The sequence below is a fragment of the Bidens hawaiensis genome, unplaced genomic scaffold (genome assembly GCF_021521415.1).
Source record: "Bidens hawaiensis isolate Kalapana, Puna unplaced genomic scaffold, B.hawaiensis_p1.1 tig00045611_1, whole genome shotgun sequence".
Lineage (NCBI taxonomy): Eukaryota > Viridiplantae > Streptophyta > Magnoliopsida > Asterales > Asteraceae > Bidens > Bidens hawaiensis.
Genome location: NW_027498137.1, coordinates 13835 through 35468, shown reverse-complemented (window position 1 = coordinate 35468; position 21634 = coordinate 13835). Strand labels below are relative to the sequence as shown.

The window sequence follows — 21634 nt, the reverse complement described above, 5'->3', positions numbered from 1 at the left end:
ATATACTTTGAAATTCATGTACAAGGCATAGGCCAAGATACATATTGCTTCCAATCTGGCCACCGGTGCATAAACTTCATCGTAATCAAGCCCTTCTCGTTGCCAAAAACCTTCTACAAACAACCGGGCTTTATTTCTTATAATCACCCCCTTGTCATCTTTCTTGTTACGGAACACCCATTTTGTTCCGATCGGCTTCTTGTGATCTGGTTTCTTCACTAGCCTCCAAATGTTTAGCTTCTTAAACTGCAACAGTTCTTCTTGCATTGCTTCAACCCCAGAGTTCTCCTTCAAAGCAACTCTGTAGTCCTTGGGCTCTACCTGCGAAATAAAACAAGCAAAAAGACATCTGTTAATGTTTCCAGAGGTGCTGCGTGTTTGGATGCCAGCGGACGGATCTCCAATGATGTTCTCAGTCGGATGTCAGTGATGTATCGGTAATTGCGGAATTTGTTCAACACTCTCGACTGGCGTTGCCTCAAGCTCAATGGTCAGGCTCTCTATGGGATGAAGGACCGTGGTCACATCGACAGCGGCATTTGGTTGGGGATCTCTAGCATCTTCTTCTTGATCAACCAAATGTTCCTGAGCGATGGTGCCTTCCCATAGGTTGTCGTAGAAAGGTAAGACAATTGCAGGTACCGACGATGAGTCAGTGGTGCGAGAAGTTCCAACAGGAATGGTGTCATTCTGCACATTCTCTTGAATAGCTTCCTCAGCAGATCTATGAACGTCTTCTTTAGAGGAAGGTGTAGGAACTGATTCAACTATACTTGGATCATCAGTTGGGGAAGTTTCCATTTGGTGGTGTTGTTGATTCGCTGCTTGAATGGTCTGGTCGTTTCCCACATTGTCAGCTGACATAAATGAGTCGGTGTCTGAATCATCAGTGTCTTCGACAGCGGGCATTATTGTAGATTCTGCAGATGTTTGCACATTGACTTCCGGAACAGGTTGATTAGCCCCGTGTGGACCATTGAGTGCGGGTGCGGGTGCAGCAATCTGAATGTCCGTCAGACATTTCACGACGGCGTGCATCAAGATTGATTGATCAACAATTGTCGGAGATGGTGCAGGAACAATAGGAGACATCACTGGTGCAGACGGTGGTACATACATTCCTCGAAACTGCCTGAACAAGCCTTCATAATCAAACATCCAATCAAGACCATTGTGTGCATCTGTAGGGTTTAGTTCTTGCCAGTCAATGTTGAAGGACTCCAAAATCACTCAGGATTTCTTATTGAACACACGATAAGCACTTTTGTCAGCAGAATAACCAACAAAGTAGCACTCATCGGCCTTTTCAGCAAACTTTGAAGTTGTAGCAACATTTGACAGAAGCACTGTGCATGGACAGCCGAATGTCTTGAAGAAATTAACCCTTGGCTTGTTTCCATAAAAGACTTCATAAGGTGTCTTATTCAGTCTTTTGTTCAGCAACACACGATTCTGAGTGTAGCAAGCAGTGTTGATAGCTTCCCCCCAAAAGAATAAAGAGAGCTTGGAGTATGAAAGCATGGTTCTTGCAGCTTCAACCAGTGTACGATTTCGTCGTTCAGCCACCCCATTTTGTTCAGGAATGTAGGGTGAACTGAATTGACGAAGAATCCCCTTGTTGTGACAGAATTCGTTGATGGCTTTGTTGCAGAATTCTGTTCCATTGTCACTTCGGATGCACTTGACTCATTTGTCCGTCTGATTCTCAACCAACACGATGAATCTGATAAGAAACTGAGTTGTCTCATCCTTGTGACCTAGCAGAAAGGTCCAACTGAAACGCGAGTAATCATCAGTAATAACCAGACAATAGGCTTTTCGACCTATTGCCATTGGTTGAACGGGACCAAAAAGATCCATATGCAACAGTTGAAGAGTGGAGTTTATGGAATTGACAATCTTAGGGCGGTGAGGGAGTTTGTGCTGTTTGCACTTAGAGCAAGATAAACATATTTTAGCACAATGAAAAGATTTTTCAGGCAAGCCCCTCACATGGTCACCTTTAACCAACTTATTCAAGTTCTTAAAGTTGACATGCCGTAGACGTCGATGCCATAAGGATGAGTCGTTCTCCGAGGCCTTGGACATCAAACAAGAAGCAGTCCGCATGGAATAATTGTTTCTCATGTCCAGAATATAAGCGTCATTATGCCTCGGAGTACGCAACTTAATCCACTCTTCCGGGACTTTGAAGCCTGGTTTAAGAATAAGACATTCATTTTCAGTGAAAAGAGTTGAAAATTTCTTATCGCAGATTTGAGAGACACTGAGTAAGTTGTGGTTGAGTTGTTCCACAAGATTGACTTTGTCGAAAGTCAATGTGCCATTAGAGACCTTGCCTTGTTTCATGATTTCTCCTCCTATGTCACCAGCAAAGGAAACATGTCCACCATCGAATGGTTTTATGTCAAACAACAGGGACTCATCTCCTGTCATATGTCGGGTACAGCCACTGTCCAAGTACCAAATACTGTTGACAGGCCTTCCAGGCTGACCCTACATACATGAGTAGCTAGTTAGTAGAAGGGTCCCGAGACGAACTTGTCTCGGGAAAAGCAAACAGAAAATCACCTAGTTTTATTTTATGATTCTTGAAAATGTAATCTTTTGGAGAATCTGAATCTGAAATGCAATCGCTCGAGGAACTTGTGTTAAGATTTCCTCGGTTCTGAAAAGATTTTCTTGATTGCCTTCGCTTTGGTTTGGGTTTAATTATCAAATCTTCTATGTTTGCCTTTGAAAACGGTTTATAGGGGTTTTTAGGGTTTTCAGCTTCTGACCCTTTGGCTAACCGCTTCCTTTCTCTTTGTGTTAGCCAAAAGGGTTTCTTGAGTTTGTCGGTTCTTTTAATTCCTGAATCCGTCTTACTGGCTGAGTTATAAGTTTGATAAGACATTTTCGTAGGTTGAACATTTAACTTAGTAAATGTCTGACCAAACTTACTTTTGGCGTCTCTTTGTTTCTTATGCCAGTTCTTGCAGTGTCTCGCAAGATGAGACGGATTTCCACACACAAAACAACATTTTCTTTTGTTACAATCATAGACATGTTGATCACTGAAATATGTGGGGTGAGGTGATGTGGAAGAGTTAATGTATTGATAACCTCTATCTATGAACACATTTGAATGATTCGATGCAAAGTAATTTGACTGCCTAGGTTTATGACCAGAGTAGTAGTAGGTACTATCAAATTGATCATAAAATTGAGAACTATTTCTATTAGTAGTATTTTGTGAAAATGAGGTTTTCTTTGAAGGCACATATTTACACGACGTGCTTGGTTTTTCATTTTCAAAGACAATTTATTGTTTTCGTAAGTCCTCAAAATCACGATCAGTTGACGAGCAACTAGAACTTGTCTGTTCATCAACTTTAGCCACGTTTGTTTCATCAAAAACTGTTTCACACTCAGAATCAGACGAAGAACATTCACTTTCATTACATACTTCTTTACAATTTTCTTCACAAGTGGTTTCACAAAATACAGGTTTTGATTCTGACATTAAACATTTCAACATGGATTCACAAACTTTGTTACAGACAGGGTTATTAATACTTTTTGTTAGACCCACACATGACTCAAAACGTGGTTCTAATCCTCCATTTTGCTTAAAACCCTGATTAACTTTCCCACAATCACCATTGTTTAAATCACCTGCTTCACAAGACACATTGACGTTAGATTTATCAAATGATTGAATTGGAGCAGCAGTTTGAGATGCTGCGGGAATAAATGTCATAGGTTTTGGTATCCTGCCAACACCGTATGCCATTTCTTCATCAGGAGAAGTATTATAGCTAAAGTGGGGCAAACTGGTGTAGTTATCATTGAATGGTGGTGGTACGGCAGTGTAGTTGTACCCCAACCCCGCTTTAACTTTAGTGCTTCTCTGGGCTCCAATAAGATCATCTAATTTCTCAGATGATGCCTCAAACCTTTCGACTTGTTTTTCCATTTCTTTCTTATTAGTAATTTCAAGATTTAATTTCTTGATCTCTTCTTTTAAATCATTAATTATGTCCTTATAATAAATGACATTATGTTTTTCTCGAAAAATTTCAAGTCTAAGATTAGCGACGTCATCGTGATGAGTTTTGATCTTTTCAATGTAGATCTTATCAGCTTTTACATATTAGTGTTCAACTGACGAAGTTTTGCATTTTCTTTCAAAACTTCGTCTTGTAAGTATCTATAGTATGTAACCTTGTTAACACATGCTTCCGTGCAAAGATTTTGTTTTACCTCATCAAGGTGTGATGCACTAGAACCGTCAGCAGAAGATGAAGAGGCTTCATTGTTTGCAGTGAAAGCCATACTAGCCATATTCAGCGGATTCTACAGCTCTTGAAACTGTTCGTCCCAATCCATACCAGTGTGAACTTCTGTTTGAGAAACAAGGGCTCTTGAGTTTGAGCTTGAGCTGCCCTTGTGTGGACGATTCCCGATTCTTGGAGCTGAGTTGTTTGCCTTTTGATCCTCAGGCCTCTTTCCAGCAGCTTTTGCATTCTCTTCATCAGTTACTTCTGTCACCTGTATATCGTTTGCTGGTTTGGGAGGATTTGTGCATTCTCTGGCAAAGTGACCCATCTCTGCACAATTGTAGCATCGAAGCTTGCTCTTGTCGAAACCAATTCCTTTCGATCAGAATCATTGAAGTTGTCCTTTCCATAGGTTTTGATGAAGTTGCTGGCCCTTTGCACAGCCATGGCCATCTGGTACTTGATGTCCATTTTCTCGAGATCCTTTTGATTGATGTCTTTCAAATCACCTATCTCAAACTGAGCAGGTAACAGATTCCCTTGCAATAGCTCTTCATGACAAGACAGAAAAGCTTTAACGAGTGTCACATTTGAATCATTCAGCATGGGAATGGCTTCACAACAACTTGAGGGTTTGTTTGCTTGAGGTTTTGTTGCAGAAATTCCATGAGCCTTCAGAGCTTGAGCAACTGCACTGTCAACTGCTTTTTGAAACGAACTTACACTGGATAGAGTTGATGGGTTGCTGGTGGAGATAAATGCTGTTGATTGTGAAGGAACAGTTGGTGAGTACTTGGGATTGGTTACAAGACAAACATTCTGTTGGGTTTTGCTGACAAAAGCTGTAGGCACACTTAAAGATGTAGCACTTACTCCGGCTTGATTTAGAGAATTCATGTGATTGTTCATCCTCATATGTTCATCCATTTCGAATGATTTGATAGGGGATATTAGTTCACCGTTTGTCATCCCATTCAGATTTGTGGTTCTCTTGATAGTTATTATGTTTACACTCCAACTGTAGGGCAAAGAGTTCATCAACTTGTGATTCACCTCAGAGTTGGGAATGTTAACACCTGCAGCTCTTACTTTGACCATGAGCTTCTCAAACCTCTTCACTAAGTCTAGCACAGCCTCACCTTGACGATGGTTGAACATGTTGAATTCTTCCTTCAACAGTGCTTTCTTGTTTTCTCTAATTTCAGCATTTCTTTCAACCATCTCAACAAGAGCTTCCCATAATCCCTTGGCACTTCTGTGTTCTCGTAGTGTCTCTATGATTTCATTTGACAGACAAACTGTCAACAACAGAAATGCTTTCTTATCTTGTGCTAAACTATCCATGTCATCTTGATCATAATTCTCAGGTGCCTTAGGTTGTTCCCCAGCATTAGTGTGAGTTACTGGAACATAAGGACCCTCTTCAAAACATCTCATCAAATCAGTTTCAGTTAATGAGATGAAGTTCATGAACCTCCATTTGAAATCAATAAAGTTATCATCTAAGGTCATAAACTTAGGAGGTTTTTGAGGTGTTCCCACTTGATTTTCCAATAGCAAATAACCCTTCAACAATTCTGAATCAGTACTAGCCATGGTATAAGCCTTCAACAAAGCTCAATCTTCAAAACAGTCAACTTTTTCGCTTAAACAGCTTCAAGTGAAGCAAAATGGCTTCAAGCGAAGCGAAACGGCTGCAAGCGAAGAGAAAGGATTCCAAACGAAGCAAAAGGATCCAAAAAGCAAATCTTCCTTGGGATCTGTTCCACCCACTTTTGTCAGTTCAAGTACGATGTTTGGTACAATGTTTGAGCGAAGCGAAATTTTTTACTTTTCAAACTAACAAACTTGAAACCCGTAAATACCACTTATAACACTTAAAACTTTCACCAAGAACATTTCTAAGACATTTTATGAAGTTTTACCAATTCTTTTTGTATTTTTGATAATTTTCTTTGTCAAGAACACTTGAACACTTATCTTCTTCTTTTCAAGATCAAAACCCAAGGTTGTGATCCAAAAACCCTCAACTAGTGAGCCGAAGCTCTGATACCAATTGTAGGTCCCGATTCGGGTGGATCTAACAACGTCTTTGGATCAACCTAACTTAGTGCTAGCGGAAATCACACTAAGCAACCAAGAGGTCTCGGATCTTGAGTTTATTTTCGGTCAAGGAAAGGAGAGGTTAGAGAGAGAGAGAAAGTGATAGAGTTCTTGCAAAGGTTTTCTTTTGTATATTAAACTTCAACCACCAATGAACAACAACCAACAACCCCCTTGTTTCTCATGGCATGCTTCCTATTTATAGGGAAGCATGCATGAGAAGTAAGGTACTTGTAATGCCCAATGGGCTTCTTTACAATGGACCGTGGCCCAACAATGTACAAAATGACCCACTGGCCCAAATACATAACTTAATCAATACAAAAGACTAACTATACAGAACGGGGCCTAACACGAACAATGATATTCTTGATGTTACGGGCATGGGTGATGTAACACCCCGGCTAAAGCGGAAACGCCTGAGTGTGACGTACAGATTGCTCAAACACACGTGACACTATTAGGTGACCATAATAACATTATTTCATTTAAATCTTCATGTAACACAAGTTTAACAAATAATACAGGTTGTGAACAAATAAATAAAGAGATAAGTTGTTCTTTTAAACATCCTATAAGCAAGCTATGTGTCTTCTAACCTTCATCCTTGTATCTCTCACCTGTAACATATGTATAAAATAAAGTCAGCTATGAACATAGCTGGTGAGATTCCCACCGTTTGATATAATACGTAAAAATCATACAATTCCATGAAACTTGTGAAATGAGCAAATAAGGGTTCTTTACACTCGATGCAATGAACCTGAGTGTAAAGAACAAACCAAGGTCCTTTCCAGTTGGGGCTACCAACGTACTTGGATATGGGGTCCCTTTTCCACTCGATACAAATGGACCTGAGTGCAAAGGGGGGGGGGGGGGGGCGTATGATCATACTTATTGAGGCAACCACTGAGTAAGTAATTCTGAGCAAGTAATCAAGTAAATACACAAGTCCATGTAATGAATTGTAGTTTTGTATAAGACTCGATAAATCATTGCGTAAATAGGATCATATACTACCCCCAAAAATAAAAGTGTTAAAAAGGGGGTGTGAGAAACTCACCTCGGTATCGAAGATAACTTGAAATATAAACCGAAAGCACAATAACGAAATCGAAGCAACCGAACATCTTGAACTATAAATAAAATAAATACGAAAATTTAAAGACTAGTTCACGGGATAACAAGAGTTAATTATTTGTTGGGAACATGCGTCATTTTATTATATTTTATTAGCATTTTATGGCATTTATATTATAATATATATATATTTAAGCTTAACGGAAATTCTTATCGGTTTGTAATATTTTAATAATGAAACTAACGCTAATATGAGAGTTAGGATGTTTTATAAGGTACGGATTTTAAATAAGGATTTTATCTTGTACGCTTATTACCAAGTTAACAAAGTAAAACTAAACTAACAAATTAACAAGCTAAGGTTTAACAAAAATATAGGTTAACGAATCATAGTTTAATGAGTGAAAGTCTAATGAATCAAAACTTTATTGAATTCTAAATAAATTAATGTAACGAAATTTATAATTTCAATTTTTAAAAATTTAATGAATTTTTAAGGTTAACAAAGTAACGAAAGATAAATTAGTGTGAATGATTTAACGAAAATTATAGTTGAGTTTTTATTTGAAAAAAATGATCATTTATATTTTATAAAAAATTTATTTGATTAAAAAAATGATTTTAAATTTATTTACGATTTTTAAATAATTAATTGATTTTTAAAGAATAGATAAATGGTTTAATAAAAAGGATAATAAAAACTGCTCTGACCCGGGTTCGAACCCGTCTGTAGTTTATTAGCCACCATGACTAACCACCAGACCAGAGTGGTTGTGTCGTTTTAAAGACCAGAACAAAACATTATAAATATTAACAATCAGTTCATCTCCTCCTATGAAAACCTTAGATTCAAATTGATTAAACTGGTTCATGTTTGATAAAATTGATTTGGGGTTTGTTTTAGATGTTAAACGCGAGTTAAAACCATATAAGAATTACCTTGAGAGATGCCGGGAAGAGGGAGAACGGATTATGGCCGGAGTTTCATCGGAAAACTTGAATTCGGATTATAAGTACAATATTGTGTAATTGATGTTTGGTGTGAGTTTAAGCCTGTTAGAAAACTCCTATTTATACTAGCAATTGGGTCAAAAACGAGTTAATTCTATTGATTTGATCGCGGCGTAATACCCAGCGATAGTTACGGATTTTACGATGATTACGAGATGTTATAAAGCAATTTACCTTTTTGTTTGCGTTAATATCGTTGACTTAAGCCGCTAAAATAACTAATCAAGTTTAAATAGGCGTTAAATGGTGGTTTTGGGTTTCGCCGGCGTCGATTCCGTCGGCCGGACCTTCCTGACGGAAAAACGGGGTGACTGGTGGGGAGGGTTGGGTTAAATATATAAATTTTGCACATTTTGTAATTTAGGTCCCTGAGGTCTCATACTCTTTATACTTTGAGTTTATAATAAAATTTATAGAAACAACCCTTGAACTTTAAGAATGTTATGATCTATGATTTATCATTAAGGGTTTTGGATAATTACGCTTTTAACCCAAAAGCTGATTAACGATAAAGCTCGAGATTTTATAAACGAATCAACCAAACATCGAGAATGTTATATTAATAGTAAATGATGAACAAAAATACATTGAACGAAAAACCGAGTCGGAAAACATTGACGAACGTCAAACGAATCTCATGAATATAAAATATACATCTATATATACATATACTTGAAAACAAAAATTCGAAAATTCAAAACGAGTCGGGTTTTCGGGTATGAAAAGTAACGAATGCTACAGGTGACATGCATCTCAGGGAGTGACCGACCCAGTTCAGAAGAAAACCAAAGTCCAGTTCACAGAGTCTAGTGGGCAGAAGGAGGTTTGTTTTGAAGGAGATAAACCCATAGCCACATGTCATATTCAGGTTGAACGTGCTAGAAAAGGTTCAGAAAATTAGTCAGGGGTTTTCGTGGCAGTGGGAGCACTGGCAGTCGACCTGTCAAAGCTTTAGCCAAAGTTACCAAACAATGGGTTAAGAGAACCGGTATTTCAGCGGTTAAAGTCTCTCCAGAAGATTACCTGCTTAATATGGAGAGTGTTGTTTGTTCTCAGGGTATTCCAGGATCCGGTAGTTCGTGTAAGTGGGAGCCGGTAGGGATAGAGAACGAGTCAGTGGCAGTTTTAGCCATAACTGATGTGTTTGAGCTCGGGGGAGCTTCAACGAACATTCAGGTTAACTGATGAGAAGGTAGATGCAACCAGGAAGACGAGGAATATTACAAGAGGTACAAGCGATCAATGTTAGGCAGTTTGAAGATTATAAAGCCTCCAAGTGGGAGATTGTTGGTTTATGGAGGCTTAATTGGGCCGGGGTTAGAAGACATATTTTGTGGCAGATTAATTAAATTGAAGACTAGTGGCAGGCCTGGCCCGTTTATTTAATTAAATCCCATTATTAGTTTCTTGGGGATTAAGTTGTAAAACCAAATATATTCTCTATATATATTCGTTGTACTTGTAATTCCTCATCACGAGTGAGGCAGAAAGCAATAAGAAAAGTATCCTGGTTGCAGCCCGTGGACGTAGGTCAGCCGACTGAACCACGTAAATCTCGCGTGTTCATCTTAGTTTATTATTTCTCTTGTAGTATTATTTGTGTGTGTGTGTTGCAATACCCGAATCCCTAACAGTTTGTACCTCCGGAGATGGTAGTTAGGGTCGATGACACCGGCGGTGGCTTTACTGCCGGTTGAATTTGAATTAGCTCTTTCTCTCTCATTGTTTGTTTTGTGGTGGCTGGAAGCTTCCAGAGGAAGATTGAGGGAAGCTTTTACAGAAAGTTTTTGTATAAAATAGGTGATGTGCACAACGTAGTTGATTGCCATATTAGCACATAATCTTCTCTACTTGACACATCAGCATAACTGATAAGAGAGGGACAAATGTCCCAAAGTATTCTCTTTTACTGTATAGGAGGATTACATATATATAACACAATCACTTCATTGCATTAACGTTATAGTGGAACAACAAACATTTTATATAAAACGAAAAACTACGGACATTATTAAACGTAAAAACTAAAATAACAAACATTGTTCGTCGTTTTCATCCCGCTCTCTACGCCCATTAAGCTTTGTTACCGGCGGCGGGGGCTGGAGTTGCAGAGCCGGACGACTCTCCCACTTCCGTTTTTTTGGTGTCCAAATGTTATTTTTCCATACAATCAGTGTTGTAAAAATCATTAGTCGCTGGTCGGGCAGTGGGGTTGAGAGTAGTGATTAATCAAGATTAATTGGATCGGACTTTAATGTATAATTTTTCAGTTTTATATATGCACACAATCATTTTTATATCTAATTTTCAATTTTATACATACACAAACATATTTTGGCCGAAAATTGGCGAGAAAATCGCTGGAAACTCCTAATTTTGGCTAAAATCTCGCCAAAAACCGCTAATTTTGACTGGAATTCCACAGGAAACCGCCAATTTTGGCTAAAACCTCATTAGAAAAAGTCGATTAATCATGATTTCGGTTGTATTTGACCATTGGCCGATTAATTGGCCTATTAGCAAAAAATTAATCAATGAAGTGAGGACTAACAATTAATCGGGGATTAATCGGAGGCTAGTCGGGATTTTTGCAACAATGCTTCCAATACTTATTGGTGTGCTTACGAAGAGTGGAATTCGACCTGCATTCAAAAACATGCTACTGTATTTACAGCGCGCCATCTCGTATGTGTCGGTCATAACACACAGGTCATAATGAACCAAAACCTCGGGGCATCTCGGGGTATCGATGACCATAACAACATTAATTGTGTTTAAGCTAGGGAAGTGGTTTAACAAGTTAGGGAAGTTTTAATGTTAGGGAAGTGGTTTAACAAGTTAGGGAAGTGTTAGGGAAACTAAATTATGTTTTAAAGTTAGGGAAGTGGTTTAACAAGTTAGGGAAGTGTCAGGAAAGTGGTTTAACAACTTCTAAACTTAACCTACCTATATATAATAGTATGTGTGTGTGTTTTATATATTAAAAACCGGTTCCAACGGTCCAAAAATGGCTATAAGCCGTTGGAACCGGTTCCCAACGGTCAAAAAATGTTTAAAAATGGAAACCCGGTGTACCCGGTTTTCGGGTATAACCCATACCCAGTTCCCACCCTACCCGGTTCCACTAGGTTTTGATTTCTTGCTACCCGGTCAGGTCCGGTTCCTACCCGGTTCCTGACGTGAACCGGTTCCAGTTTGTACCCGGTTTCAAAATAATCGGTTCCTATCCGGTTCCGGACTTAAATCACAAACAAGCAGTTCAAAGAAATTGGATTCCCATTTTTTTTCCTAACGGATACTCGAAATTAACCACCTAATTAGGCAAAGTAAGCTACAAGCCAATCCAAAATTTTGTAGTTTTGATAATAACAAAAAAGAATGATAAAAAAAGATAATAACAAACTGTGTATACTGTTTAATTAGACTACAGTTCTAAATTCACAAAGAGTACGATAAAAAAACAATAATATCATATAAATCATAATAACATTATCTCCGACTGATAATCATATAAATTAGCAAAAAATCAGTAAATCACTAGAATATAATGGAATGAATTTCAACATCAACGTTTTTAAATCAATGTTTGTAAGCTAATTAAATTATCAACGTAAAGCTATGGGTACCGTATCGATTCCTTTTTCTATACAACCGAACCTTCCGTTTCCATTCTAATCTGAAAGCAACTATCCATTCTATAATACTCCAACTATTATTATAAAAAAATACATTTCAATTAAACTTAGTAACGAGGGGGTCTTTCTAATCGGATATAATCATACATGACTTCTCTAAAAGGATCCGAGCCTCTTGCTTGTGTTAGAAACATTGCATTCCTTCCAGCTCGTAGTTGGGAATGCAAAACATCGAAACTATATAACCGATATAGTCCATGAATCCCGTGCCGAGCGATTGCATTATCCTTCCCTATTAACCCAGTCGTAAAGATAGGCATCCCTCCTCCATCGTTGATTATAACCTGAGAAGTAACAACCACTTAAGATCAGTAATTGATGCTCATTTGAGTGTCAAAATAAATGAAAAATATATGTATGGCACATTTCTAGGTGATTAACACAAGGATCAAACGTTAATACAAGCCGTGTATCTACTTTATATCTCATGTCAGTTTTATGTTCAAACATGTTGAAATTAATAAATTATAACATGTTCAAACAGGTCAACGTGTCCTTTAAAACATTTATTATCTAAACAAACTAGTCGGGTTGTAAACATTGTAACAGGTACGGTGACTCAAATTAAAACACTTTTTGTTTTTATTTTTATAAACGAGTTGATTGTGTACTTGGCTTAGTTTTCTAATTTTGAATGGTTTATCATAGTGCAATTAATTACTTACTTGCACATCTGCACCTGTGGCCGATGCCAATGCCAGTTGTATTGTATAGTTCCCGATGATGACAACATCAAGATCAAATAAAACAGTCCAGGTGGTTGGGACATAAGTCTTATTTCCAATATTCCTGTTCACGTGAGCGAAAAAACCAATCGGTTTTATAATCGCTAACCCCAACAGTGTAGACCACATCTTGATCTGGATAAAGATCGGTGTAGCGATCCCACAAACCATATTGCCTAAACCTGCAAGAACACATTTTCAAACACGATCACATAAAGGTTCCTGTTCAACAAAAACAAATTATAGAGGGATGAAGAGCCTACGATTGGGTAGTTTGGCTCGTATATAACTGATTCGTGACCCTCGGGTTCGGTTCAGGCACATGAAACTCGGCTGCAGTGCGATCTGGGACACCAATTTCCCAAACCGTTGGGCCATTTCTTGGTGGTTTGTGTACAAGTAGACCCATTCTGATCTTACTTCCTGGTGACAGTTAAAAACCTTAATATTGTTAATATTTCCATAAATAGAAAATGTAAAAAGGAAACAAATATAATGAGATTAAGATTCAAAAACCTGGCAAGACATAAACAATGGATGGGTACATATACTCGCCAATGTACCCAGGAACCCACGCATACAAATGATAGTAACCTGGCCGGATATTCTTGATCTCAAAAAAACCTTTTTCGTCAGTCTGAGTCCAAAACTGATAACCCTAATAACGAAAAATCGGTTCAAATTGAATGTGCAACGACTGGTATCCTCAGTTTAAGTTAGTTGTTTTGTAGTAATGATTGTAAAAGATATAAATGTACCGCAAAATGTATTTGCTAACTTAATGAGAGCATCCTAGATATATAGAATGACTAAACTATCTTTTACTAACAATTATCTAAAAATAAATGAGGAAATGTACCTTGCTTTCTTCTTGCCAGGATCCAAGAGAGCCTGGAGGAGCCAAGCCAATATACGCATACTTGGCAAATGCCAACACTGCGTCACGAACTAGTAGCCGGCCCGTTACCAGACCACGCTGATGTGCACGAGGGTAATCAGAAGAGTTCGGGAACAGGTAGGGCCAACTCTCAGTGTGAGCTAGCATCTAATAGACCACACGTATATACCATAGAGGTAAACAATCAGTTGCATAGTGACATATTTTGTTTATCAAATTTCAAAGGATGGAATAGATTTTTTACCTCTAGTTTTGCATCATCCCAAAGGGAAAGGGGACTCTTGTCTGTTGTGACTGAGTTTAGATATATAAACACGGGTCCGAAAACCTTTTTCCATGGCTCGCCATCTCTGAATTTCATTCCTAGATCAGGCCCCGCGTAATGTGTGCTAAAGAACATCTAATGAAGATGTAACATTGTATAAATAACCGGTACACCATAAATAATTAAATTCAACAGACATTCAATCCTAGATCATTATAGGCCATGGTTAAATGATTAATTATAAGGGTAAGTTACGTGATTCTATGATTGTGGTAAGTGCCTGAATCTTATCCTGTCTTATATCTAAAATTTTACTAGCTTTCACTTTAAATAATAACCTATATTTTAGAATCTACTTGTCTTGCAGAAAAAGCCATACCTGAACTTGTTGGTCAATAGGACATTAACAGGGTCTCATAAAATTGTGGAAACGTGTTTTTCTCCCTTGGTTACCGTTTGTTTATAAATTGTCATTTTTTATTTTTAATTAAAAAATAATATCAGTAAAATAATTACGTGAATATTTGAAGAAACACAATAAGGTCATGTACTCATGTAGCAGTTGAAATATACTAGCTGCATTTTAACCAATTTTATATACTTACGTTAGATAAAACACTACCCAACTCCTATCAATAAACACATAATTTGAACCAGGCATCTATATTAATAACACAAAAAACTGATTGTGCACTTACAGAGAGAGTAATAGGACCAGCATGAGAGGTAAGGTCTTGCTTGACCGGACCACCATTACGGAACTCATTACTCGGAGTGATCATCCAAAACCCGACTGGAGGATCCGAGCATATCCAACCATGAACGCGGTTATCTTTGTTTTCAGTCGAGTATTGATATTTGTCATCTACCTGTGTTTACATGTGTTAAAGTTGTGTAACAATGTTGAAACCATTAAACATACCAAGCCAACGTACACGAATACAGGTATTAGGATCGAATAAGAAGGATACCTCGCCCTGAAGAAGAGGATTCGAAGGATGCGTCAAAAGAACAGCTTCAGGATAATCCAGAGCCATGCCGTTTTCACGATCTTCAGATGTTGGCATAACCCTTTGTCTTTCATCCGAAACAGCCATGTACCGAAACCTTTTCACTCAGAAAAGTAACTAAATTAAGAACGATGGTGAATTTTTATAAAATGCACGATTTTAAAAGGAATTTTACTTTGATCCGCTGGTTTTTCGAATAGGAACAATAAATAAATAGATAGCATTTACTTGCTCTTACATTTTTTCTTGAAGCTTGAATACAATCCGACCTTGGTAGACATCGACATCAGGCCATCCTCGTAAACGTTCAAAAATCCCATACGAGTAGAAACCACTTGATCCACGCAAGACAACAAACCTTAAAACAGCATTCAATAATCAGAATAACGATCAAATTAATTAAATGAAACAGATTTGAATTCATTTTCATGCTCCTTGACAATATATTAATTCTTGCAACATCTTTATTTAAGTTGTTCTGATTTATAGACTTTAGTATCGATGCATGATTTCCAAAATAAATCAAAATCAAGCAAGATGGGGAAATTATTTAAAATCGAGAATAGAAATAGCATAGAATATATATAATCTAAACTACTGAGGAGGTAACAAAAAGTTATGAATATATTTGAACTATAGGAATAATGTCTATGCTCTAAAATGATCAAGAAAAACTATTTATTATTAAAATGTATTATCATATTAAATAAATGGTTAAATTATTCTATAAAGGAGAGCAAAAATAATAAGGATGCGAAAAATTTATAGTAAAAAAAAACTCCCAGAAAAAATAATTAAAATAAACATATGTCAAAATTTAATAAAAAAACGAAAAAAGTAAAAACACAAAAAATGTTTTCACCGTTTTTCTCTTTCTAAAAAAAATGTTGAGAAAAAAGATTATTGTTTTTTTGTTTATCATTGTGTTTTATGTTTATTTTCGTCATTGGTTATGTTTTTTTCCTAAATATTGTCTTTTTTTTATTAATATTGTGTTATATTAATCAACATATATGGTATTATATTTTGTTTATCATTGTGTTATATTTTTTGTGATCTATTGGTTTTTTTTAGTTTTCATTGTGTTTTTTATTTATTTTCATTATTACGTCTTGTCGGGGCTTTTTTTTTTTTTTTGAACGGGAATGGCTGGAAAATATTTTAGCTTTTTAAAATTTTTTTATTTTTTATTTATATTTAAAGTTATGATTTTTTTTAATTTTTTTATAATCACAAATACTTCTCACACTTTTCATTTTTGCATTTTAACTTTTCCCTTAGATAAAAACTAAACTGCAAACACACCTTTTGTCGATATTTAAGGAAACATGGTTGCTTTCCTGGGAAAATGTCCATGGCCTTTTGAATGATAATTCAACTTGGTTTTCGTTGTTCACTATGATATCTAAGTTTCTGCCCGCAAGCCTGCAAAATAGGCGTATATATTAAACACAAACTGCATGACATGATTGCCAACAATCTTTATGCCTTACTTGTCCAAATTATCGTCCTTTGGTTTCGATGGATCACTCCAATTTACATCCCAATATCTGCGATCATGCACAAGATATAAATATAAATATAAATATAAATATAATATAAATAATATATACATTCAACGATAACGAACTAGTTTCGCAGCGTAGAGAAATAACAAAAATTTGTGCATTCAACGATAATGAACTAATTTTCCCAGCGTAGAGAAAAAAAGCAAAAAAGAAAGAGGAATTTATATACCCTCTATCTGAGTTTTCGTTACGATCGTTTAATATATTGTCAATTCCGTTATAGTTTACACCAGTAACCGTGCCTTCCGGACTCTCGATGGTGATGCTAAAGATGCCGTTGTCTACGACTACCTGAAAACACCCAAAATAAGTTTTATTAATTGGTGGTTTAAACGGGAAGTACTTTGATTTTTTCTGATATTTGTCAGTATTTCACTATTTTGGTAATGTTTAGCCTACTTCCTTAATTAAATAAGGACGAGTGATTTACTAAATTATATTTCTGTTTTTTCTAGTAAAAAGATGATATGATATGTTCAATCTTATAAACCATCTAATAATTTTAAAATTATAAAATAATGATTTTAATAAAAATTGTTAAAAGTAATAGACCTCAAACGACCCGTATCTTTTGATGATAAGTAACCATTAACCGAAACAAGATCGTGTGACTTACATGATCATCGTAAACATGTAATTGCACTGGAGGGTATAATACCGAAACTCTTGAGTGGTTCCTTACAAAAGCCCTTCTGCAATAATTAAACCAACCAATTAAAAGGATTGTCGATTAATCATACAAATATTTTGTAATATACAATTTTAGATATTCTTCCAATAAATCACAAGCAAACTTTGAGCCCAGAAAAGGTAACATTTTTTTGTGTTATCATGGACAATATAGTGAGTGGAAATATCACGGGGTGTTATAAAATTATTAATGTGTTTTTGACCATTCTCGATAGCAGACCACAGGTTTCATTTTTGTCCATTTTCAAGGAAAGGAGTTCCATGTGAAACCAAGCACCAAACTTTGGCCTCATTTTTGTCTATTTTCAATGATTTGTCAAAATAAATAAATAAATAAATAACCCATGCAATAAACTGCTTAAGCTTTAACTACATTTACAAAGAAGTAATTTGTGTAGTGGTAAAGATATTGTTGTAATTCAGCAAAAGCTGAAGTTGACCGTCATAATATGCAAAAGGTGCAAAATAAAAAATTAAAAAAAAATAGTTGTTCAAAAAAAGTAATTTGTAGTTTGTGTACTAATATAATTGCATGTATTTTATGTTTTGAGATATTATTCAGAGGCTATTGTTAAGCAGTTAATGCGGAAAAATATATATCTGATTTCGGTCAAAGACCGATATATGAGATATCGGTTATTGAAGTGAGATATCGGTGGGATATCAATAATTTTAATATCATATAAATTCATATATATAGCAATTTAACACTAATAATTTAGAATAGTCTCCTACTATAAACGAATTAACCTTTTGCAAATTGCAAAACACTAGCAATCGTAGCAAGTAAGAATTGATTAAGACTTAAAACAGTAACATTGAATACTAAAAGTTGATAATTAAGACTTAAAACACTGATATCGTGAATATCGGTGATATATCGGTCAAATATTAGTACAATCTCGGTCAAATATTGGTCAATATCGTTGATATTATCAATACCGATATTCTGACTTATATATCGCTAAGAAACCGATAACCGATATATCACTGATATATCGGTGATATATCGGCGATATCGACTACATAGAATATATGTATTTAACAACATACTATAAGTACTACGTAGTTTCCAAAATCTTAAGTGCAACCCGGTTATCTTATACATTATTCAAACAGACCTGAAAACTAAATCAAACGAGAGCGATTAATTTTACACAACCACCAAATACCTCTAGGTAAAAAATTGATATACCAAATATAAAGAGTAAAAGTAACATGGCTTTCTTTTTATTTGGCTCCTATAATGCTAATCTTACAACCGCACAAATTGAATTTGTTTTAAAGACCTGTTTTGGAAAGAGAAGGTTGTTAGTTTCAAAAAGACAAGTCAAAAAACTAAAGCAACAAAGAAAAAAGTTCCATTAATGTCTCATATTAAAACCATAACCGATTAAAATAAAAAATTTGCGACTAAATAAGACTTCTTGTTTTGAATACAATTTTAGATTTTACAAATTATGCAATATGTTTACACATTTTAAGAGTGTTTTTTATATAAAACACTAATAAATATAAGAAAAAGTGGAGCGGTATTCAGTGTCAGAAAAAGCGGTCCAAGTAAACTTCCGGAAGACTACACTTGATAAATGGTCATCGAATGGACAAAAGAAAAATCACAAGATTGTGTTGAGACATGTGAAAACACAAACACATGCTCACAGTAAATATTTTTATTGTAAAATACAATTATAAAATAAAGATAAGATAAACCATGCATGGTAACAAAATCCCAGATATTACTTTCTTTCATTTTATGATTGGATTAAAAAAAAATTATTATTTACAAATTAGTACGATTACAAAAGATAAATTAGCTATGATTGTTCGTATTGTCCATGCATTGTTATAAAAATATTTATATTATAATTATTGAAGGAAGAAAATCATTATGAAGAATAACATAATCAAATGCATTAATTATTCCCCTGATGTTCTTAAATAATATATTTTAGTTTTGTCTTAAGTTTGTTTTAATAACAAAAAAGTAAATTGATATATTTCAAAAAAAATCAAAAAGAAACTTCGCATTGATCAAAAATAATATTTGTTTCACATTTTGAAATAGGAACTGAAATAACGATTACATTAAAACAAAGAGTTAAATTAACAATAATGATTTAAAAAACTAATTTTGATTAATTAAATGTATATAAATGAAACTTTTAATCGGAGTTTAAAACTGTTCTGATTTATGATCGGAAACTCTATAAACATGATTAATATTATACAAGAATATTAATGGTATTCGAGATTCCATACCTCTTAGGAAGGCTTTTAAAAAAATAATAAATTAATTACAAAGGGTCGTTTTCTTAATTTTTAAAATCAAATCTTTAAATTAAGCACCTTCTATTCTCGTCAAGGAAGAATTCGATGCTTCACATTGGAAAATATTCCCCTTAACGGTTGTAGCACACGCCATAATGTCAAAATAATAGGTAAACAAATTCACCAAAGAAGGATAGAAAGTCAAAAGAAATCTAAGAGCATGAGTACAGAACAAGAAAACCCCAAACCATATGTTAAGTTTTCTAATTAATTTATGTATTAAGTAATATATATTCTAACCCAAAATTTAAAAAATAAGTAAATAAATGTCATTAATAAAGCATAACACTAAAAAAATAAGGAGAGCTTTTAAATGAATATTTGTAAAAGAACGAAGCCAATATTTTATCTTATAATTATCAATCTTTGCATTGTGAGTGCTCAATATGTTATATTACCTTGTCCAAAAGATTCTGCTTTAACAAAAATGATTCAAGGAAAGAAAATTCTCTATAAAGGGGAAGTAATTAAAATACAAAATAAATAATGAAGCACAATATGTCGATATATATTAAAGGCGATTAAATTGGAATATAATTACCGCAAGGAAATAATTAAAAAACTGAATTTATGTTATTGCATGCATTCACGGCTAGCAAAATTTTAGCCTCCTAATAACTCCTCCTTCATTTGCCGGAATCAATGCCCATTGCCTGTAATTCATTCCGACAAAGATCCACCATCCCTTTATTTTGATATAACAGAGATGAAGTTTCTTCATCTTTTTAATTAGTTCATGCACGGTCTTGCTTTTTTGAAAACTAAACAAAATATTACAGTTTCGTAGTTATAGACATCATACTAAGAGGCTTGGCCGAGGTAGTCTTTATATCTTTTAAAACTTACTCATTAAGGTGTTCAAATAGAATCATTAAAAGGCTGAAAAGAGCAAGCAATTCTGATCAAAAGAAGAATGTGTCTGTGTATGGATAGAGAGGGGGGGAAAGAAACTAACTTTGGATTGACTGTGCTTGATGAGTAGGCAGTGGAGATGATGAAGTGGAGAACGAGAGCAATGACTATTCCTGCATGTTTCATCTCCTTCTTCCCCATTACTGAACCTGCAAATCCTCCACTCTTGGTTTCAATTATAAAAATATAATAAATAATTACAAAACAACAGTTGGAATAAAATGCATATATGATACATACAGTTGATGACAAAAAAACAACGTTGATTAGCGTCTAACTAAATCTTAATGTCGTTTTCAATTGCTTATGTAGCAAAGTCAAAGATCATAACAGGTCTCGGCAAATCTAGCGAGAGAGGCCAAAAGGGTGTTTTTGGGGTGGGTGAGGCGGGGGGGGGGGGGGGGGTGGGGTGGGGTGGGTGAGAGACAAATAATAATTATATTAATACCAAGCGTTACAAATAAACTTGGTATGCATGATTATAATGCGAATAACACTTTATTCCCTCATGGTTTGAATATATGTATTTGTAGTGCTACGAATTTTGATGAGTTTAATTAGGTAGGCTTTAATTTATTAGGTAAGCTGCGTATAAATATATTCAATTTTCAAGATTGACTCGTTTCATGAGAATTGTCAAAAGTTATTTGGTAAAAGCGCTATTAGAGGGATTGAGTTGTCCACTTTGATTAGGGATTTATGCACTCAGGTGTAATTTTAAGTTTTCAACCATTTAGAGCATTCTTTAACTCATTTTTTTAAATTATTTGAGGGGAGTTTGCAAATTAAAGGACGATGTTTGGAGTGATTAGGAGTATAAATTAAAGGGTGGAGAGAAAAAATGTATGATTTTTTGTAAATTTGTAAAAACTTTGTTTGCCCCTATTTTTATTTTTTAATATTTGTTGAATTGGTTGTGATTAGAGAAGAGAGAAAACTGTAATGATAAAGGTATAAAAATATTATTTAATTTAACAGAAGAGAGAAATATAATGTTTTTAATGTAATTATAAAGATGAGGATAGAGGACGGGCTGGAAATGATCTTAGGTGATCTATACTCATCTGTTTATATTTATATACGA

The 21634-nt window shown here is 35.2% G+C and overlaps 1 pseudogene across 1 annotated transcript; it reads right to left on the bottom strand.

The window, feature by feature from the left end:
* Positions 1-12178: 12178 nt before the first annotated feature.
* Positions 12179-20684, bottom strand: LOC143595880 (uncharacterized; annotated as a pseudogene). Its single transcript, XR_013146606.1, has 14 exons — positions 20594-20684; positions 17234-17309; positions 16787-16908; positions 16543-16599; positions 16355-16474; positions 15288-15407; positions 15011-15146; positions 14738-14908; positions 14019-14174; positions 13736-13921; positions 13393-13534; positions 13140-13299; positions 12817-13058; positions 12179-12435 (listed from the first exon to the last, which is right to left on the bottom strand). The product of XR_013146606.1 is annotated as an uncharacterized LOC143595880 (transcript).
* Positions 20685-21634: the final 950 nt, after the last annotated feature.